We start from the raw sequence: 23,026 nt of genomic DNA on the forward strand, positions 1-23,026 counted from the left end.
TCACTTTATACAGTGATCAGAGCTACAAATAGCTTTTTTTCTTTATAAATAATGGCTTGGGGGGCAGTCTGTATGATGAGGTTATAAATGTAGTGTACTGGGAACAGGATTAGAGATTTTTGGGATAAATTCTGGTGTCACTTTGGCAGACTTTGGATGGAAATAACACATTTTTCACCACTTTGAGCAAGCTTTACTACTCTGCAGCTGATAATTTGCTACTGGCAGATGTGCTACAAGGACCTGGGACACCCTGCGCTATACCATAATCCCTGTCAGTGGAACTTCTGAGAGGTCATGAGGTATAGTGGGGGCAGACTGAGGTGAGTAAGGAGGAGGGACAGATTTGTGCCCCTTTTGTGTAACTTTTAGGTGCTCTTGCCAACGGGCTGAAGGTTAAATGCCTTGTCAAGCATGTGGTACCCAAATGGTTGGTGTTTTTGGCATGCTTGATGTGCCTGAGACAAAGTTTTAAATTTTAACAGTGCGATCGGCTGCACATGTACTAAAAAAACGGCTGAGCTGTAGGAAGGGGGGCGGGAGATAACAGCTCCACAATGTGATGGAATAGGGGGGCTGCTCTCTACTCTTCCATGATGACTGCCTACTTGGGGTTGTGCTTCACCCTCACTTTCCTCCTCTGCTCTATCCGGCACCCAAGTCACATCAGTGACCTCATCATCTCCTCCATCCTCATTACCACTGGAGACAACTTGGCAAATACACATCACATTCACATATATATGTATTGATGAAACATTTCATGGAATGTATGCAATGTAATATCTCAGTGTAATTGTACAATTATCTCTTGTAGACGGCCAGAGATTTGTCTGGTGATTGTGTCCCGGTGTTGGGTCTGCTGGACCTCTTCCATGTATAGAGGATGTACTCACCGACAACTCGGATTTCTCTGCAATCCTCTAAAGGAAAGTCTTCTACTCTTCATGGATATAATGGTCGCCTCCCATTGTGAATTCCCTCTTCTCCCCTCTGTAGGATTCCGCACTTTCCAATATTATCAATACTTACTATGATGATGATGAGGATCCGATTCATTATTAGGAATCATTCATGACGGAGAAAGGATATTTCTAAAGTTTCTCATCAATAAAAGCTGAGTGGAACAATCACTAATACAGACACAGAGACCGCATCTTCCTCTTAATGCTGTCCTACTCCTCTCAGTCCTCCATACTACTCTCCATCCTCCATACTACTCTCCATCCTCCATACTACTCGCCATCCTCCATACTACTCGCCATCCTCCATACTACTCTCCATCCTCCATACTACTCTCCATCCTCCATACTACTCTCCCTGCACTCTCTCTCTCTCCTCTCCTTGGATGTAATACAATGATGTGGCTCTATCTAACATATACAGCATTATCGGCTCCCAATCTCTCTCTCTGCAATTTCTTTCTCCATGTTGCTGACATTATCTTGTATAAGAACAGAACCTGATCCATCAGCAATCCCAAGAAGAGACTGACATCTCATAGCCGGCTCTCTGCTGCCTTATATGAGAGTTCTTGTTCCACAACCAGCTTTTTATCCCCCTGAATGACAAGCTTAGCCAAGTGATCCCATTTAAAGAAGTTCATCTTTACTTCTGCCAACTCCCCCATCTCTGCTCTGCATCACTCTCTGCCAACACAGCTACTAATAATACATTGTGCCGAGTCCGTTCAGCCGCTTTGCCTTTCACTGCCAACTTGCTGCAATTTTTATTAGCATGATTTATCATATCATCGAAACATAATCGGAACAATCCATGGATAAATTAATTTCATGTCACAGATCATTACCCGAAGGGACTTGATTATCCCAATTGATTATTGGGCTACCAATATTATTACCTAGTTATTGAAAGGTGTTATTCTCTATAGATTCACCCCATTGAGTTTTTTTACTCATCAATAAAGTTTTGAATATTTTATTAAACCTTATTCTGTGATTCTGTGATTATTACCAACGTCTTCTCAGCTTGTTCTCAACAGTCAAAACCCTCTCACCTCTCCCTTCCCCCTCTCCCTTCCCCTCTCACCTCTCCTTTCCCCCTTTCACCTCTCCCTTCCCCGCTCTCACCTCTCTCTTCCCCTTCTCTCACCACATCTCTCATCTCACTTCCCCCTCTCTCACCACTCCCTTCCCCATCTCTCCTCCCCTTCCCCCTCTCTTACCACTCCTTTCCCCCTCTCACCTCTCCCTTCCCCCTCTCACCTCTCCCTTTCCCTTCTCGCCTCTCCCTTCCCCATCTCTCCTCTCCCTTCCTCATCTCTCCTCTCCCTTTCCCCGCTCTCACCTCTCCCTTCCCCCTCTCTCACCTCTCCCTTCCCCCTCTCTCACTTCTCCCTTTCCCCTCTCTCACCTCTCCCTTTCCCCGCTCTCACACCTCTCCCTTCCCCCTCTCTCACCTCTCCCTTCCCCCTCTCTCACCTCTCCCTTCCCCCTCTCTCTACATTTGTTCCTTTCCTTGCACTCTCTCTGCGCTCTCTATATTTACCACATATGTTCCTACCATATAATGTATATGCAGTATCTGACAAAAGTGAGTACACTCCTAAGTGAAAATGTCCAAATTGGACCCAAAGTGTCAATGTGGCTACCATTATTTTCCAGCACTGCCTTAACCCTCTTTGCATAGAGTTCACCAGAGCTTCACAGGTTGCCACTGGAGTCCTCTTTTTTATGTTTTCATTTATAACAGAGAGACCGGCCCACACGGGCCGCATCAATACAATATATCAACTTGTGCAGCATTACAAATCAGGTTACATGGGTCTGTATAACATAACAATGACATCATCAAAGTAGATTAAAGTGTAATCTATCTCCAGTGTCCCCCCCTGATGTGTCATCCTGGTCAGCATGATGGTGCATATGTTGGGGGGGATCCCGACATACTGCATATATATATATTAGGGCTGTGCAAATTAACTTTTAATTAATCGATCAATCTTAAATCTTTTTGATCGATTACAATTCTTTTGATTGGTACTCACCTCTCCGAACAGAACAATTTTGATCAGTAACAGCCCTAATATATATATATATATATATATTTAATGCATAGAAACGATTACAAAAAACAGCAACGTTTCGAAGTCGCACGTTTTACAGAGTGTTTAAGTAGTGAAAGTATAGAAAAGATAGACACAGAAGTTCCGGAGAAAAAAGAGAGAAAGAAGAGAATAATAGAAAAAATGGGGGAGGGGGTTCCTGAGGGTGCGGTCAGGGATCCAGGAGTGCGCCCTAAACAGCGCCCTCTGTTTGCTCTTCTCTGAGACTCTGTCCTTCAGTGGAGTACTTAAACACGTTCCACAGTTGCCAGGTATTTTTGTATGTTTCCTGTCTATTTTGGCTAGTAAGGATAATATCCTCCAACCGGATGATGTTATCCACTTTTTTAAGCCAAAGGGCCAGGGTAGGTGGGCACAGGACCGGGTACAGGACCAGAATATGTGCAGGAGGGTACCCTTCTCCTCCTGACAGCGCCAGCAGAGGTCTGATGACTCCGGAAAGAGTGTGCAGCAGCGCCGGGGTCCTGTACCACCAAGTAAGGATTTTATCATTTGTTTCTTGGGTCCTGGAGCATATGGAGGATTTATGGGTGAGCTCGAGAATGCGCTGCTTTTTACTAGCGGGGAAGAGACAGTTTAGGTCTCTTTCCCATTTGAGGAGGCATGGAATTGGGCTGTCAGTGGGCGGTGTGATCAGTATACCATACATCAGTGAAAGGGTGTGAGGGACCACCCCAGTCCTGGTACAGAGGTCCTCCAGAGTCGTGAGTGTCTGTTGTGTGGCATCAGGAGGTGGCACTTCTACTCAGGAAGTGTCCACGTTAAAGTGGTCTTATGTAGTCCAATTTGTATGGGCCCGCGGGGTCTGCTTGTTCCACAGCGGTTTTCCATTTTCCCCTGTTGCTAAAATGCAATGCTTGGCTGAACCCCGCCTCCCGAAGTTCGAGACATTTTCTGTCGAGCAGGCCCGGTGCAAATTGAGGGTGGCCAAGCACCAGTCTCAGCAGGGAGTTATGCGTCGTAAGTGAGGATTTTGTCCATAATTGCGAACAGATTTTGGCCATGGCTCCTATCAACGGGTGTCGCTTAAGCTCCGGGGGTAGGGCCGCGGAGCACCACGGGGCTCTGTGGAGTGGGATAACGCTCTGTTCCTGCTCTATCTGCGTCCACAACTTGGTGTCAGTGTGACGGCACCAGTCCACAAGCCTACCGAGGTGGGTTGCCTGATAGTAAGTACAGAGTTCTGGCATAGCCAAGCCTCCGTGTAGTTTCGGGAGTGATAGCATTTTCCTGTTCAGTCGGAGGCTTTTTTCCCCGCCCAGAGGAATTTAGTAAAAGTTGTGTGAGCCTGTTTAAAGAAGTCTCCCGGAATCTGTACCAGGAGGGCCTGCAAGAGGTAGAGGAACTTTGGCAATATTGACATCTTAAGGATGTTACAGAGACCCAGCCGAGAATGTAGGCCGCCATTCCATTGGTCCAGCAGCTTTTTCACCGTTCCAAGGAGTGGCAGGAAATTGAGTTGGAAGAGATGGGAGAATGACGCCGGTATAAAAGGTACAAAGGGACTTCAGGGCCTTGTCCGTCCATTTCAAATCAAAGCCATCTCTGAGCTCCCGGAGTTGGTGTTGCGGAATCCCCACTCCCATGGCCTCCAACTTAGTGAAGTTGATCTTCAAGTTGAGGGGTTCGTAAGCGTAAACATCAGGTCATTTGCATAAGCAGAGACCTTATGCTGTGTTCCGCCCACCGTCACGGCTGAAATATCGGGGTTCTGTCTGATATGGCATAGGAAGGGTTCCAGGGATAGGGCGAAGAGCAGGGGTGAGAGGGGATAGCCCTGTCTGGTGCCATTGGATATCAGGAATAACTCTGATAACATGCAATTCGCTCCTACTCTGGCCATAGGGCCCGAGTAGGCGGCCCCTACCCATTGCATCATCCGGTCTCCCAAGCCCACATGTTTAAATGTTGCAAACATGTATCTCCAGTTCACACAGTCAAACGCCTTTTCGGCGTCTGTCCCTACCAGGACGCATGGCGTCTTGCCGTTAACTGTGACATGTAACAGATTAAGGACCTTTATGGTGTTGTCCCTGGCCTCTCTCATCGGCATGAATCCCACTTGATCTAAATGTATCAAATGGGGGAGATGTTACTGCAATCTGGAGGCCAGAATTTTAGTGAATAATTTGAGGTCTGCATTAAGGAAAGATATGGGGCGATAGCTCCCACATAGGGATGGGTCCTTGCCCTCTTTTGGTATAACCGAGATCTGTGCCTGCAGTGTGGTGCCATGAAACCATTTCCCGGTACCAAGGTAGTTAAATAATTCAACCATTCGTTGACCCAGAGATTGCAGCAAGGTCTTATAATAATGTGTGGTAAGACCGTCTGGGCCGGGGGTTTTGCCTGATTTAGTATTGCTGAGGGCGAGTTGGAGTTCAGGTAAGGTGATGGGTTCCTCCAGGCACTCCCGAGTCTCAGTCAGTCTCAGTCTCAAGCGTGCTCATATGGGATCTGTCAAGATAGTCTGTCGCGAGGTCTTGCGTGGAGGTCGGCGTGTGTAAGTTGTACAGGGAGTTGTAATATGATCTAAATTCCTGGGTAATTTGGTGGGGCAGGGATGCCCTCAGCCCGGCAGAGGAGACCACGTGTGGAATGTAGGACGCTTGACGCTGTGTCTGCAGAGTCTGGGCTAGGAGCCTGCCACAATTGTTGCCCGACTCATAAACCTTCCTCCGGCACACCTGCATCGCCGTTTTGGCCTTATATTGTAGGATGTCGGTAATCTGCGTTGCACTGTCAGAGTCTGTTTTATTCTCGCACCGTGTTTTATAAGGACCCCTCTGATCACAGCCTCCCAGACCACCCCTACGTCGCTGTCCGCCATGGTGTTAGTATCAAAATAGGGATCTACCTCGGCTACCACATCCGCCAAGACCTCAGGGTCCTGCAGGAGGCTCTCATTAAGTCTCCAGGTCGGGCTTTGTCCCGCTCGAGTGTCAGACAGCGTGTATTTTATTCCTATCAGGGTGTGGTCCGACCATGTAATTGAGTCAATCGAGGTGTCCTTAATCGCGTGCAACTGACCGTGAGGCACAAGGAAGTGGTCGATACGCGAGTACGACCTGTGGGGCTTGGAGTAAAAGGAGTAGTCCCTCTCCCCGGGATGGAAGAGCTGCCATGTATCGACCAGCTGCGTGGAGTATAGCATCATGCCTATCCGTTTACGCACGTCTCGTGAGGTGGAAGATGTTCCCGTGGAGGTATCCTCTGGGGGCGAGAGGGGTATGTTCAAATCTCCTCCTAGTATAAGTTGGCCCTCCATGTATCGCATGAGCTTGTCTATGTGTCTCTTAAGAAAAGTGTCCTGATGGACGTTGGGGGTATACAGGTTCACCAATGTCACCCTTCTGTCTCCAATGAGGCCCTTCAAAAACAGGAAGCGGCTCTCACTATCTGTCTGGGCGTCTTCCAGCCTCCAGGGTATCTTCGCGGAAATAAGGATGGAGACCCCTCTGGACTTGGCCTCCGCGTATGCCGAGTGGTAGGCCATGGGGTATTGCCTGTTTTTAAGTGGCGGCAATTTAAGGTCTCTAAAGTGTGTTTCCTGTATCATGACTATTAGCCAGATTCAGAAAGACTTACGCCGGCGTATCTACAGATACGCCGCGTAAGTGTAAATATGTGCCGGCGTATTTATGTTCCGTACCCACAGAACGAAATACTCCTGAAAATAGGCTTCCTCCGACTGACTACACTTTCCTACGCCGGAGTGTCGTGGGCGCATATTTACGCTCGACGCATCTTGTGCTCACATTGATTTCCTATTCAAATATGCAAATGAGGGAGATATGCCGATTCACGCATGTAAGTGCACCCTACGCAAGCTACGCGCGGTGAGTGCAAGTCATACGTCAGGCCTAAAGTTATTCCATCAAAAAGCTGGATTATCTTTGCACCAGACGTGCACAGGTCAGCTGGAGAGCAGCTACAGCAGCACCGTTACGGACAAGCTGAGCAAGCTGAGCAACCACACTTGCAGGAGAACACATCTGTGTGCCAACATGCCAGGGGCAGCCGTGGTCCTAGCACTACTAATGGGTCCACCGACTCGTAGGAGGGCACGGGAGAGGATATATCGCACGCGCATGAATGTCTTTGGCATGGGTGATTCAGAGGTGTATCGCATCTTCAGATTCAGCCCTGATGCCATCCTAGAATTAGCCACAACCCTGCATGATGACATCACCAGCAAGACACACCGCTCACATGCAGTGCAGCCACTGGTCAAGGTCCTGGCAACACTGCATTTCCTCGCCAGTGGATCTTTTCAGCGTACAAGTGGAGTTGTGGCAGGGATGTCACAATCCACCATGAGCAGATGTGTGCACCAGGTTGTCCCCACAATCCTCAGACGCATGTCCCACCACTTCATCAGACCCACCCATAAGCATCTGCGGCAGAAGGCAATGCAGGATTTCTATATGATTGCAGGATTCCCACGCACACATGTGGCATTATGGCCCCCCGTGACACAGAGCACATATACCGCAATCAGAAGCACTGGCATTCCATCAACGTACAGGTGATAGCCGATGCCCAATGCCTCATATGGCATGTCCGCGCCAAACACCCAGGGTCCAGCCACGACAGCTACATATACCGTCAAAGCAACATCCCAACAGAATTTGAACAGAACGTGTATGGGGACAGCTGGCTGGTTGGTGAGTGACATGGGTGTCAGGCATGACTGTCCGACCCCATGATGCAGACATCACGAGAGGCACATGCATGACTAACATCCTCCTGTCTTTTCCCTTCCAGGTGACTCGGCATATGCACTTGAACCCCATCTCCTGACTCCATACCGGAATCCCCAAACCAGAGGAGAGATAAACTTCAATGCTGCACACATACGTACCCGTGCAGTGGTGGAACGCACCTTTGGCCTCCTGAAGTCCCGTTTCCGATGCCTGGATAAGTCTGGGGGGACCCTGTTGTATTCCCGTAACTTTGTGTGCCAGATCATCGGTGCATGTTGCGTGCTGCACAACTAGGCCATGAGAAAGGGCCTGGAGATTGACCTACGTGATGACCTGACCCCCGAACACACAATCCCCCCTAAATGAGGCTACCCCGTCTGTTGAGGGAACAGCAGTCAGGAGACGCCTCACAGAAGACATCTTTGCATGTTAAACACACACATTCATTATGGCACAAGGAGAATGCACGCATGCACACCACTGTGGTCCCTAGCTCACACACCACATCCACATCACATTGGATTAGCCCGAGTCCACCATGCAGGACTTGGGAGCAGCAACGCCGCACCAAGGCCCCAATTATGTCGCTGTCCATTCATACCACATTCACACGGTCGTGGGGATAATTTCTCCCTGACGACCGAGGGCGACACCACTTACTGGCAGGAGTGTCACCCCCACATTCACACACCAGTCACACTGTAGCCAGCACTCCTCACCGTGTGCTTACATAAATAAAAAAAAAGGCTCATGACCTGAGCATAAAAAAACCCTCAAATCCTGAGCATAGTCAAACAAAAAAAGGCACTCATTTGGCCTGATGGGGGCTGCGCCTGGTGGCAGCTCTCTGGTTCCTCAGCTGCCTGGGGGGAGCCTGGGGTGGGGGGAATGGGACATCTGGAGGTGGCTCATCCCCAGGTGTGCAACTCCTGGCAGGTGATGGCTGCCTGCCCTCCAAGGCCACGGCAATGCGGCTAAGAAAATGGTTTGTCTGGGCCTGCATCCTCAGCTGGCGGGTGAGGTTATGCCGCTGGTTGCGCTGCCTCTGCCTCCCCTCCTCCTGGATGGCAGCCGTGTTGGCCTGGACGGTTTGGGAACCGCTGACTCTACTGCCTATGTCTTTATGCCTGATTTTAATCTGCTGAAATGTGAGTGTAAACCTTACTATTTACTGCTGAGTAAAAGTTCATCATACAGTTTTACACTATGTGGATTTTTGTTTTCTCTTCCATTTTTTCCTTATTTTTGAGCCTTTGGATTTAATGATACTGGCACAAGTCTATTATCATCCCTGGTTGTTGCTGGCTGCTCTTCCTGCAGTACTATATTGTGCACAGCACTATAGTGGAAATCAACTCCCTGTCTGCTATTCAAGTCACCTTAGAGTCAAGACATCAATATTGTTTAAGCTTGCCATGACCCATTAGGTGTACGCTTAATTGAGTCCAGTTCCTCTGGTAAGCCTCCTATTTATACCTTGGTGGTGGACCTACTATCAAATTCTCATCTTTAATAATTTTTCAACACTGAGTTAATTTTGGTTGGACTTATTGATTCACATGGTACTTTATATGTTTATACATGTACTTTTAATATTTTCACTATCCATGGTCTTTTTGAGCATGGTGTTTTTATCGTATGAATCTAGATCTGTATTTACAGTCTTTTCACTTGCTTTATATTTAATTAGTGCTATACTTTTTTGCTTTGTATGTTTGTTTTCTGCAGAATTGATCTAATTCTGTGGTGTTGGCTGCCATTTATTTATATGTATACACAGGTAGTGCGGTGATATATATACATTTGTATATTGTTTACGTATCGCAAAAATGGCCTGGTCATTAAGGGGGTAAATCTTCCAGGGTGGAAGTGGTTAATCTAATCAAAATCAGATCCATCCTCCATATAAATGAAATCCAAACCCCTTAATCCATTTCTGTAATAATAAATCAAATTTCCCCCCTTATTCATTTAATAATTATAGCGCCTGTGTACTTTACAGTACTGGTGCTATCTAAATGTAAGTATAGATCAGAGTGTAGTTAAACTCTGATCCAGATTGTTAGTAGCAAAATGTGGTCTCTGTCTCAGCTTGGCTGTGCTGTGAGCCCATTCTGCTGTGCTGGGGTGTTCTTCCAGCCCCGGTGCTGCAGGTGTCAGCAGTGGAGTGGAGATTTTAATTGTGTCCTAGATCCTACCTTGGAAAGGAGTTCCATTTCTAAATTTCAGATTCAAAAACTTAAGAAGCTTCTTACTGAATATAATGTATTGGATATATGGAGGAGATCTCATCCCACAGAAAGGGACTATACATGTTTTTCTGAGGTCCACCCTTCATATTCACACATCGATTTTTTTTCCATTAGTCAATATGCTCTTACTTTCCAATCTAAATGTGAAATAGGGAATTTACTTTGGTCCCATAATGCCCCTGTATACTTATCTTTTTTATTACCAAATATAACCAGACAGGATTGGAAATTGAACAACAATTTGTTGAGGGATACAGAATGTACTTCAGAAATTGGAACTGCCATTTCCCATTTTATTTCAGACCACCAATATGTTGATGCCCACTCAATGGGAAACATTAACCCTCCTAGCGGTATTTGCCTGGAATAGAGTTAGCGATCATAGCTGCTAATCTTTCTTCTAGCCCCCCTAGGGTGACAGCTAGCATCTCCTCTGTGACAAACACAGGGTTGGGCGGATCTGGGCCAGCCTCAGCACCAGACCCCCCTAATGGCTCATCCAAGGCTACCCCTACTGGATTAACAGGTGGGGAGAGTACTGGCATAGCCTGATTAACATCATCAGAATCAGAGGGGGAACCCTTCTGTTTTTTGGAATTTTTTGTACCTTTTGATCCTGAACCTTTGGGAGCCATGATACAATACCGAGGGACTCCGCATATAACAACAGACTGTTGTAGCCAGGAGTGCAAAATAGGGTTTAGGGGACAATAGGACCACTAATGCCCAAAAACTGGTGGGGCTCAGTATGTTTATATTATATAAATATAAGGGCCCTTTCACACTGGGGCATTTTTCAAGCGCTTTAGCGTTAAAAAAAGCGCCTGTAAAACGCCTGAAAGAATCTGCATCTGCAATCCCAATGTGAAAGCTCGAGTGCTTTCACACTAAAGCGCCTGAAAAACACCCCAGTGTGAAAGTGGTCTTAGCGTTAAAAAAAAGCGCCTGAAAGAAGCTGCATCTGCAATCCCAATGTGAAAGCCTGAGTGCTTTCACACTGAGGCGCTGAGCTGGCAGGGCGTCAAAAAAAGTCCTGCATGCAGCTTCTTTGCAGCGCTTTAGGAGCGGTTAATACACCGCTCCTAAAGCCCCCTTCCCATTGAGGAAGCTTTTTTTAACGCCAAAGCGCCTGAAAAGCGCCTCAGTGTGAAAGGGGTCTTAGCAGCGCTTTACATGCGTTTTTCGGGCGCTGGCAGTGTGAAAGGCCTCTGAAAGCACTTGGGCTTTCACATTGGGATTGCAGATGAGGCTTCTTTCAGGCGCTTTACAGGCTTTTTTTAAACGCCAAAGCGCCTAAAAAACGCCCGAAAAATGCCCCAGTGTGAAAGGGGTCTAACTGTCTTTTTTTTTTATGTTTTTTTTTTCTTCAAATAATACTGCCCCACCACGATTTTTGCCAGTATCCAATCTGCTGAAAACGGGGTTTAGGCTTAACCATAGATTTCTTTTGGAGCAAGCTCCAGCTTGTAATACCCTCCTTGCGCCACCGGGTGCCACTGTTCTGCCGCTCTGTGTCCTTCTCCCTCTCAGCTCAGCTTCAGACTGAACCAGATCGCAGCCTGCTGTGTATAACAGCGAGGAAGGCACGCCCCTCTCTCTGATGCTGCTGTATACGCTCCCTGCCCCCCCGCACGGCGCGAATTCAACCTATTTGATGTGCACGCACGTGCGCGCGTATGCCGGGGGAGGGGGAGCACATGGAGGAGACGTGCTGCTGAGACACAAGCCCTCACGGGACTTCAGAGCGGCAGATTCGAACCCCCGGTCAGGTAGGACTCTGTAAAGGCACCTTAAGGAATCTCTTTAGCCCTGGGACAGATCTCTGAAAGAAGACCATCCCAACCTGCGCACAGCAGATAGCCAGCAAAAAACTTTTTTAGGACAGGGAGACCAAGTGCTGGGGGGAAAGTTAGATCATAATGTCTTACCCAGACATAGTGACCCTGGCTGCCAATGCAGAGCATACTCAGGCTAACCCAGCTTTAGATCTCCCCTGGAGAGCCTGCTGTCGAACCAAGTCCCGCAGGCCCCCCTTCTTACCTGCTCCATGCCGCAGGACGTTTGCATAGCAAAATGGTCCAATCTTCCCCCATCTCCGTGGGTAGCGTACTAGACCTTCAGGCACTGGGGTCCTAGAAGGAACCGTCTGTCCTGGACCTATACAGCACCCTGGCAAACAGTATACTTTTGGCTTCTAGAAAAGCTCCAAGTCCTGGGCCCAGGGTCCAGCCCTCTAAAGAGGAGCATTATAGGCAAAAAAAAACATGGTTTGGGGCCCGGGTACTGTCCACTTTGGCACTGAGGCACTTTGGACAGATCCGGTTAGCCTGCCTTGATCCCAAGGATGTGGAGGCAAAGCTATTCCGTGACCAACACCTAAGACACTGGTGAAAAAACTGAGGTACTCCCTCTATGGGAGGGGGTTATATAGGGAGGGGACTTCCTGTTTGAGATTGCCAGTGTCCATCACCTGAAGGTACTCCATATAACCCGTATAGTAATGAATATGCCGCTCTGTGTCCCGTGATGTACGAGAAAGAAATTACTGTCGCAAGTGAAAGAGCCGCTTCATTCTTTCAACACAAATCACACATATAAGACAACAGGGGTAACACAAAATTATAAGTCTGGTGTTGTTGTACTGGGAGTCTGGTTAGGGCAGACCAGACTGGGGTTCTCAGGCCATCCTATGCCCCTAATAGACAAATTACTTTCACATAAGAGGGGGCGGGGGAGCTGGAAAATGGGTTTCCAGAGCTTTCTAAGGTAATCTGGGTTCCACGGGCCCCTATCCAAAATGACCCCCATCACAAATACTCTTAAGACCATTTCTCTAATGAAATATGCTCAGAAACATAAAATACCTGCAGGTTTAATCTCAGTTAATGGGGAAAAAGCATATGTCCAAGTGAACTGGGAGTTCCTTAAGGGATCTCTCCAGCAAATAGGATTAGGACCTAATAATATACTCTATAAAATCTAAGCTCTCTACCATAACCCCTCTGCTCGAGTTATGTGCAATGGGTTTCTGTCCCATTCTCTAAAAATTCATAATGGTACTCGACAGGGTTGTCCCTTATTTCCTTTGCTATATATTCTCACATTGGAACACCTTGCAGTTGGAATTCGAGAAAATAATGCAATTAAAGAAATGATCACTTTATGTGGATGACCTACCTCTATATACAACAGTGTTTCTCAATTCCAGTCCTCAGGCCCCCCCAACAGGTCAGGTTTTCAGGATTTCCCTCAGATAAAAAAGGCTGTGGTGATTACTAAGGCAGTGAAACTGATCAAATCACCTGTGCAAAATAATGGAAATCCTGACCTGTTGGGGGGGCCTGAGGACTGGAATTGAGAAACACTGATATACAACAACTTTATATGTCGCTTCCCTCCATAATACATGAACTTGAGACTTTTGGGCAAGTGAAGATTTTTAATGTTTACTATGACAATACAGAGGTGTTAAATATCTCATTATCATCTCAGGAAATATTGTGTATACAAACAAATGTTTTATTTTAAATGGCAGAAGCAAGCAATTAAACATTTAGGTATTTATATTCTACTTGTTTATCAGCAATTGCAGATTTGAATTATAGTCCCCTTCTGTAGACAATCCGTAAGTTCATCTTGGTTTGGACACATAAATATTATTAAAATGGATATATTTCCCAAACTTCTATATGTATTTCAAACAATTCCTGTCTCCCCCCCTGGATTTCTACGTAGTATAAATATTATCATCAGTAAATTTATATGGGGTCACAAAAAATCACGGATTTAGTTAACTACTTTATCATTACCCAAGTGAAGGGGAGGTGTGACATTTCCCAATGTGCTGTTATACCTTCATGTATCATCTTTACTTCATATTATGGATTTGTCCCATAATGAATCAACTAAACTATGGGTTTTATTAGAAAAATACCTTATTGTTCCGACCTTACTTTGTTATATGTTATATTCTTTACCAGCCTTGGTTACATATACATTAAAAGCTTGGGACCATTATTTACATAAGGGTCAATTGTCTACTAGACCAAGTCCCTTGTCACCAATGTTTGGTGATTCTGCATTTCCACCGACTTTGCACACATCTCCTTTTTTATCCTGGACTAAGACATCTAGAGTGTTCTTAAAGGACACTCTGTTACAGGGTTCATTACCCTCTTTCTCTAGTCTCCTGCCATATTGTCATAATCCTTCACATACGTGGCTTGAATATCTGCAGCTTGGTCACTATTTCCAAGGTATTCAACATGCACCACTTTACAGGCATACTATACTAAAATTTAAAAGAATATTTCACTTTAAGCATTATTAAAATCACTGCACCCATAAAAATGGCCATTTTTAAAAAAAAAATTGCATTGATACATGTCCCTGGGGCAGGACCCAGGTCCCCAAACACTTTTTATGATAATAACTTGCATATTAACCTTTAAAATTAGCACTTTTGATTTCTCCCAAAGACTTTTAGTGGGTGTTCTGCGGATTTTAAATTTGCCACAGACACCCCAAATTGTTCATTTTACAGTGAATGGGCAAACAGCCAATGTTCGAGTCAAACTTATGTTTGACCCAAACATAAAGCTCATCCCTAATGAAGAGGAGGATGGAGGATGGAGAGTAGTATGGAGGATGGAGAGTAGTATGGAGGATGGAGAGTAGTATGACAGCAGTAAGAGGAAGATGTGGTCTGTGTGGCGGTATTAGTGATTGTTCCAGTCAGCTTTTTTTTATTTAAACCAATGATAACCAAGTACAATCCGCCCCTCTTGAGTTTCTACCACTGCACTTATAGAACAATAAAGTGTACCAGTGAAGCAGGCACTTTTAAAAAAAGAATATGTTAAATAGTATTTTTAACTCTAGAAAGTAAATATAAGTAGCACTTAAACAAATATCCATAAGGAATATCTGTTTTCACAGGCCTTCAATGTGAACAAAGTGTTAACCTATTACATCAATCACCCTGTGACATTTGTGAATTATATATATATATATATATATATATATATATATACACACACACATAGTATATACACACACACACACACACATTATATATATATATATACATATATATATATATATATATACATATATATATATATATATATATATATATATATATATATATATATATATATATATATATATATATATATATATATATATATATATATATATATATATATATATATATATATATATATATATATATAGGAAAGCTACAATTTCGGGGGAAATTGAGTGACATGTTCTTGCCTCCACCAGTAGTCTACAACTGGAGTGGGCGGAGTAACTGGGTGGAGTGGCTTGAGTAACTGTTGTGTGGTTGGAGTGGCTAGAGTAACTGTGGAAACTGTAAATCTGTAAAAAAAGTTGAAGTCAGAATAGTTGGAAAAGTAGGAATGGTTTATTTTTTTCAAACGTTTTTTTTTTTCAAAAATGATTTTTTAAAGGATGATTTTTTTAAAAGGATGATTTTTTTAAAGGATGATTTTTTTAAAGGATGATTTTTTTTTTCAAAATCATTTTTATTTATTTTTTAAATGTTTTTTTTTTCAAAAACAATTTTTTTTCCAAAATGTTTTTTTTCAAAATAATTTTTTTTTCACATTTTTAAAAAAAAAAGATTTTTTTAATAAACTGTAAAAGATATCAAACTGTTAAGATATAGCCAGATGGCTGAATATTTTGTGAACATTTTAAAGTTTGTTTGGCGTCCTATAGGTGAAAGTTTGAAGGAGCTGAAACTTTTGGGAGCGGGAGAAAGGTTTAAGGATTTGAAGCATGCTTTCATTGACTTCAATGTTAAAAATAAGTGTTAAAAAGCTTACATTTTTTAAAAGTTATAAATAGTAGAGAAAAAGTTGAAGAAGTCCCATCATTAGCTGAACTCCTTAAAAGTTGAATGGTTTTAGTTGCTCATAGTATGCAGAAGTTACGCAGAGCCAAAAAACTGAGCCAATTCCCATCAGCGTTGTGTGGGAGGAGCTATAATTCCCCTCAAAGCTGTGTGGGAGGAGCTATAATTCCCCTCAGAGCTGTGTGTGAGGAGCTATAATTCCCCTCAGAGCTGTGTGGGAGGAGCTATAATTCCCCTCAGAGCTGTGTGGGAGGAGCTATAATTCCCCTCAGAGCTGTGTGTGAGGAGCTATAATTCCCCTCAGAGCTGTGTGTGAGGAGCTATATTTCCCTTCAGAGCTGTGTGTGAGGAGTTATAATTCCCCTCAGCGTTGCCAGGAAATCAATATGCAGGCTTTAAGACCAGTTTTTTGCCTCTCCTGAATACTTGTCATTCTTCAAACTGTTGTATTTTAAAAACTAAATTGTACAGTAAAGAACTTTATATTGTGAGAATCATGAGACCCATGCCTACATTTTGATGCATAGTATGTCTCTGAAATATAAAAATTGAAGGCACAGTTGCAGTTTAGATATTGCCCTTCAAATTTTAGGTGTCTAGACTGTAATTTCAATGGATGTCAATGGATGGCATGAGTTGCAAACAAATGGTCATATTGTGAAAACGATTAGGATGATGGATTAGCCGTGGACATGTATAGTGGCAGCAGGGACAGCTGAACGTTTTGATATAATATTTGTGTAGGTCGGCTTGAAAATGAGGGAGTGGTTGCAGTTTAGAAATCATGTCCTAATTTTTCAGATTTTGTCACCTCACACTCTAGTTTCGCCATTCATTTCTATGGGACAAATTTTGCAGCAAAAATGACAATATTCGGCAAAACGTTCCACAAAGTGCACACAATCGGGAACAATCTGCACATTTCGATATATTACTGGTCTATGGAGTGTAAAAACTGTGTGAGGAGTTAGGGTGGTAAATTTGGCTATAAGAATAATAATATATGTGAGATAACAATAAGTGATCTTGCTATGCAAGAACACTTAAAGTGTATGTAAAGCACACCACTGTGGCAAGCTGTGTGGACTCATCTGAACAGGGTATCTCCTTTTATTTAACACATCAGGACCCTTAAGGTCTGTCTGTCCCTACCAAATCCGGTATTTACACGGTGGAATTTGGAACATCTGGTAAACCTTTCTTTCACGCTTACACACCAAGCACGAGAGTGTAACACGGTCGTTTTTTGTGATAAAATAAAACAACGTTTTTAAAAACGTCATTTAAAATGATCGTGTGTGGGCTTCACATCGTTTTTTGTCTTCTAAAAAACGACCAAAAACACCTTCGAACATGCTTCAATTTTTTATGTAGTTTTTCAAAATGTCATTTTTTGCGTCATAAAAAATGGTCGTGTGTGGGCTAAAACGACGTTTAAAACAATGTTTTTAAACCCGCGCATGCTCAAAAGCAAGTTATGACGCTTGAATGGAACAGAGTGCCGTTGTACGTAACTGCGCTTTGCAAGAGCATTTTCAGAAAACGATGGTGTGTGGGCAACGTCGGTTTTTATAATGAAGTTTAAAAAACGTATTTTTTTTTCATGATAAAAAATTATGTTTTTTCCAAGACAAAAAACGACCGTGTGTACGCGGCATTAGGCATATTGAGTTGGTGAGTGTTTAATCTGACGGGAGAGGATTCACTGACACTCGGGTGTGGTGGATGATTAGAAGATTATTACGCACAATCAAGGATTGAATTCATATTAACCACTTAAGACCCGGACCATTATGCAGGTAAAGGACCGGGCCCCTTTTTGCCAATCGGCACTGCTTCGCTTTAACCGACAATTGCGTGGTCGTGCGACGTGGCTCCCAAACAAAATTGGCGTAATTTTTTCCCACAAATAGAGCTTTCTTTTGGTGCTATTTGATCATCTCTGCGGTTTTTTATTTTTTGCGCTATAAACAAAAATAGAGCGACAATTTAAAAAAATTCTATATTTTCTACTTTTTGCTATAATAAATATCCCCCAAAAATATATAATTTTTTCCCCTCAGTTTAGGCCGATACGTATTCTTCTACATGTTTTTGGTAAAAAAAAAAAAAAAAAAATCGCAATAAGCGTTTGATTGGCTTGCGCAAAAGTTATAGCGTTTACAAAATAGGAGATAGTTTTATGGCATTTTTATTACTCATTTTTTTTTACTAGTAATGGCAATCAGTGATTTTTTTTCATGACATTATGGCGGACACATCGGACAATTTTGAAAAATTTTTGGGCCATTGTCATAGCGAAAAGTGCTATAAAATGCACCGATTACTGTGAAAATGACACTGGCAGTGATGGGGTTAACCTGTAGGGGGTGCTAAACGGGTTAAGTGTGTCCTAATGTGTGTTTCTTACTGTAGGGGGGCGTGGCTGGACGTGAGATGTCACTGATCGTCGTTCCCTATGACAGGGGACAGACGATCAGTGACAGGCACACTAGGAAGCACGGGGAAAGGTTTGTTTACACTCACCTCTCCCCATTCTTCAGCTCCTGTGACCCGATCGCGGCACACCAGCGGCGATCGGGTATACGGCGTGGTCACTTGGTTTCAGACCGGGTCGTCGGTGCGCTCACGACCCACAGCTGGGTTCTTAAAGGGGACGTACCTGTATGCCCTTGTGCCCAGCCATACCATTCTGTCGACATATATCGTCGTGCGGCGGTACTTAATTGGTTAATGGACTTATGCTTTATATACACTTTGTTTAAATATATTTTATTCACAAATGTCACAGGGTGATTGATGTAATAGGTTAACACTTTGTTCACATTGAAGGCCTGTGAAAACAGACATTCCTTATGTATTTTTGTTTAAGCGCTACTTATTTTTATACACCATTTACTTTATAGAGTTAAAAATACTGGCCCAGATTCAGATACGAGTTACGACAGTGAATCTCCGGATACGCCGTCGTAACTCTGAGTTGCAGGGTCGTATCTATGCGCCTGATTCTTAGAATCAGTTACGCATAGATTTTCCTAAGATCCGACCGGCGTAAGTCTCTTACACCGTTGTATCATAGGCTGCATATTTACGCTGGCCGCTAGGTGGCGCTTCCGTAGATTTACGCGAGGAATATGCAAATTAGGTAGATACAGCGATTCAGAAACGTACGTCCGCCCGGCGCATTTTTTTACGTTGTTTGCATAAGGCTTTTTCCGGCGTAAAGTTACCCCTCATAAAAGCAGGGGTAAGTCATGTTAGGTATGGATGTCGAAAACACACGAACAGCGTCGTATTTTACGTTGTTTACGTAAGTCGTTCGCGAATAGGGCTGTACGTAAGTTACGTTCACTTCGAAAGCATTGACAGTTTGCGGCGTAATTTGGAGCATGTGCACTTCGTAAAAAACGTCAATTACGTGGGGTCACAAGTAATTTAAATAAAACACGCCCACATCATCCACATTTGAATTAGGTGGGCTTACGCCGACACATTTACACTACTCCGCCGTATCTTAGGGCGCAAGTTCTTTCTGAATACGGAACTTGCTCCCTAAGTTACGGCGGCGTAATGTATCTGAGATACTTTACGCCTGCCGATAGATATGAAAATGTATCTGAATCCGGGCCACTATTTTTAACTAGAAAATTTATTTTTCCCGCCATGAATGATTCCTAATAATGAGTCGGATCCTCATCATCATCATAGAAAGTATTGATAATATTGGAAAGTGTGTAATCCTACAGAGGGGAGAAGAGGGGAATTCAAAATGGGAGGCGACCATTATATCCATGAAGAGTAGAAGACTTTCCTTTAGAGGGTTGCAGAGAAATCCGAGGTGTCGGTGAGTACATCCTCTATACATGGAAGAGGTCCAGCAGACCCAACACCGGGACACAATCACCAGACAAATCTCTGGCCGTCTACAAGAGATAAGAGACAATTACACCGACATATTACATTGTATACATCCCATTAAATGTTTCATCAATACATATATATGTGAATGTGATGTGTATATCATTCCATTGTACACAGGGACTCGTCATATCAGTAATTTGGCTACTTTCCATCCACAGAAGAATTGGGATCATGTGACCCGAGGAAGATTTGCAGATCCCAATATTAGCAGCAGAGCCAACTGAGGAGACGATTGTATTCAGAATATTGAAGGTCGGCCCCATTCCCATCCCTGGAACAGTCAGGACGGGTTTTATTATTTTCTGTTCTCCAATATTTAAAGGAATGTTTTTATTGTTTCACTTTAAGAATCATTAAAATCACGGCTCCTTCAAAAAAAATCATTGATGTCCCCCAGGGCAGGACCCGGCCCCCATACCCTTTTTATGGCCAATTACTTGCATACAAGCTTTCAAAATGGGGACTTTTGATTTTTGCAGTTTGTGTCCCATAGACTTCATTGGGGTTTGCCGTTCGGGTCCAAACTTTTGTGATGTTTGAAAGTTCTGACGTGTGCCGAACAAGGGGGTGACAATACGTAATGCTCTGCAGTGAGATGGGTGACACACAATGCTTTGAGGAGTGAAACACAATGCCCTGGGAGGGGGGTGACACACAATGCCCTGGTGGAGGGGGGACACAGAATCTGCCTGGTGGGGGGCAACACAGAATCTGCCTGGAGGGGGGGAGACACAGAATCTGCCTGGAGGGGGGGGGGCGACACAGAATCTGCCTGGAGGGGGGGCAACACAGAATCTGCCTGGAGGGGGGGCAACACAGAATCTGCCTGGAGGGGGGGCAACACAGAATCTGCCTGGTGGGGGGGAAACACAGAATCTGCCTGGTGGGGGGGAAACACAGAATCTGCCTGGTGGGGGGGAAACACAGAATCTGCCTGGTGGGGCGGAAAAACGGACGTTACTTACCGGTAACGGTGTTTCTATGAACCTTCCAGGACGGCACCCGAGAGATGATGGCTCCTCCCCACAGGAAACACAATCACTTAACAATTTAAAAGTCCCCACCCTTCCCCTTGATCCTCAGTATGAATTAGAGTAGTCCTGAACTGGTTCACAAGGGACATTGTTCCGTATAGGTACTTACCACCTAGCGTTTAGCTTATCTTTTCCCTCCACATAGGGCGGGAAGTAGGCCTGCCGTCCTGGAAGGTTCATAGAAACACCGTTACCGGTAAGTAACGTCCGTTTTCTCTCATCACCTTCCAGGACGGCACCCGAGAGGATAGACGAGTAACCAACAGGCCTACTTTAGGGTGGGACCCTTGCCTGCAAGGTCTTTTGCTAGATGTCAGAATCTGATTTTATTTCACCACTTCCACTTCCTAGTGTGTGATGAGGGTATCCTAGCTGGATCATGAAAATGACCTGCAGGTCTGCTCCACCTATGCTCTTGTCTCCTCTTTGGATGCAGAGTCTAGGTGGCACGTGCTCTTAAAGAAAAAAATTTTGAGAGCTTGAGTATTCTTTAGGATAGAAAGGTTGGCTGCGCCAATATTCTAGCCATCGTGGTTGATAGTGTCTGCAAAGCTGCATAAGACCATCCAAAGTTTAGTCAGAGATGTGTTCTGTGAAACAAAGACCTACTTTGATCAACCCAGAAAAAAAAACATGTGGTTTTAAGCCACTAGTCTGTACAGGAGAATGGTTTAGAAAGAAACAGGGTCTCCCGACGTACAATCCTTGTGGGTCCCCCTTTTTTGTTTGCCAAAGTCCTGGTGAAACAAGGAAATAAACCCACTCAAGGATACTAGATTAAGGGAAGTCTATTCCCTTCACTCAAATGACTGGACAGGTATGTGACCAAGCAGGGCGTTTGGTGTGCTCCTGCACTCCCTTCAGTCCACCTGTCCACCTCCATTCATTGGAATGCATGTGACTTTATAGCGAGGACACTTATTGGTCAGTGTCTGGACCACAGGATGCCTTGGCGTGGCTCGTTCGTGCGTCCGCCAATACGCGTGGACAAACTCCTGTCTCTAACGTACACTGCTAGACCGGACAAAAACAGCTGCTCTGCAAGCCGGTTGACAACCAGGTCCCATCCTGGTCATTCCCCATTTCTGGGTTCCTTCCCATCTGAATACCGACATGTCAGATGTGAGATTGTTCTATATACCCTAGGCTCCTTATAACCCTGCGAGTCGATCATTAAACTACGCAGAAAGGAGCCTGTTACGAAATTGCGAGTAACCACTGCATTCATTGGTATATAACAGAAAAGAACAAAGGTGTCGGGGAAAGAAAACTTTTCACCGCCCCCCGCGTATAATATGCAGATACATTTTACCCTATAATCTCAGGGTAAACCCATGAGTGCCACACGCCAACAGAATACAGTATTCTGTAAAAATCCAGTGTTTGAGGTCATGATCCACTCCACGCACCAAGGAGTGTTAAGTTAAGCAGATCCCTACCACAAGGGACCAATGCCATAGTAGGAGTAAAAGATGAATATTGGTTATTCATATCCAGTTCGTCCGAGGGGGTGACATGAAGGACATACACTGAGCTATAAAGCTCGGATCGGATCGGGAGAACCAGTCAGAAAGAATCCTGATGCTGAATTTTTTAGGCAAACAGCCCCTAACAGCGTAACCCCTTTCCTACTAAAAAGAACCTACTAGGTGATTTTATGACCTCCTTCCAGTGTCCTATAACCCTACTGGGTTCAGGTCTAGGGAATGTCTCTGGCATGCCTAGAAGTAAAGGCCCGCAATCAGAAATCCTGTTCCTTCCATGTGAATGGAAAATAAGGTCTGAAATAAAGTGACCAAAATGTCCCAGATATACAGGTCCTAGATCTTGTATCTCCGAAGGACAGCAAGCTCAGACTTAATATGGAAAGACAGATAGACACCCCCAGCCTCCACTGCTGTGTTTTCTGATATACAGACACCTGTAGAATAGAGAAGACACAACCAACCTTAGGTGTGTATTTCTCATATGTAGTAAGATACCATATAACCTAAGCCCAGAGAAAGGACAGAAGCTCCAAGTGTGAGCTTCTGATGCTTAATAGGTTTATAGGTCCTACATTCAACAGAGAGGCCACTAGCCAATATGGTGTTTTTTCTGAGTAATAAAGTACGCAGAGGACACAGACACCTTCTACTGCTGTGTTT

At 44.4% G+C, this 23,026-nt stretch overlaps 2 protein-coding genes across 3 annotated transcripts in view; one reads left to right on the forward strand and one right to left on the reverse strand.

Moving 5' to 3' along the window:
- The window catches only part of LOC120930826 (NACHT, LRR and PYD domains-containing protein 14-like), a 30,177-nt gene extending 28,919 nt beyond the window's left edge, over positions 1 to 1,258 (forward strand). Inside the window, exon 5 of the mRNA XM_040342006.1 lies at positions 818 to 1,258. The gene's annotated coding sequence lies outside the window, so the exon portion shown is untranslated. The remainder of the gene's footprint in view (positions 1 to 817) is intronic.
- Positions 1,259 to 19,467: 18,209 nt separating this feature from the next.
- The window catches only part of LOC120933835 (NACHT, LRR and PYD domains-containing protein 3-like), a 59,537-nt gene continuing 55,978 nt past the window's right edge, over positions 19,468 to 23,026 (reverse strand). The window contains exon 10 of one of the 2 annotated variants that reach the window (XM_040347244.1): positions 19,468 to 19,847. The gene's annotated coding sequence lies outside the window, so the exon portion shown is untranslated. Of the gene's footprint in view, positions 19,848 to 19,909; positions 20,117 to 23,026 lie in introns of those variants that run through there. The other variant, XM_040347245.1, reaches the window with a different exon arrangement.

This window comes from Rana temporaria, chromosome 3, assembly GCF_905171775.1.
Source record: "Rana temporaria chromosome 3, aRanTem1.1, whole genome shotgun sequence".
Lineage (NCBI taxonomy): Eukaryota > Metazoa > Chordata > Amphibia > Anura > Ranidae > Rana > Rana temporaria.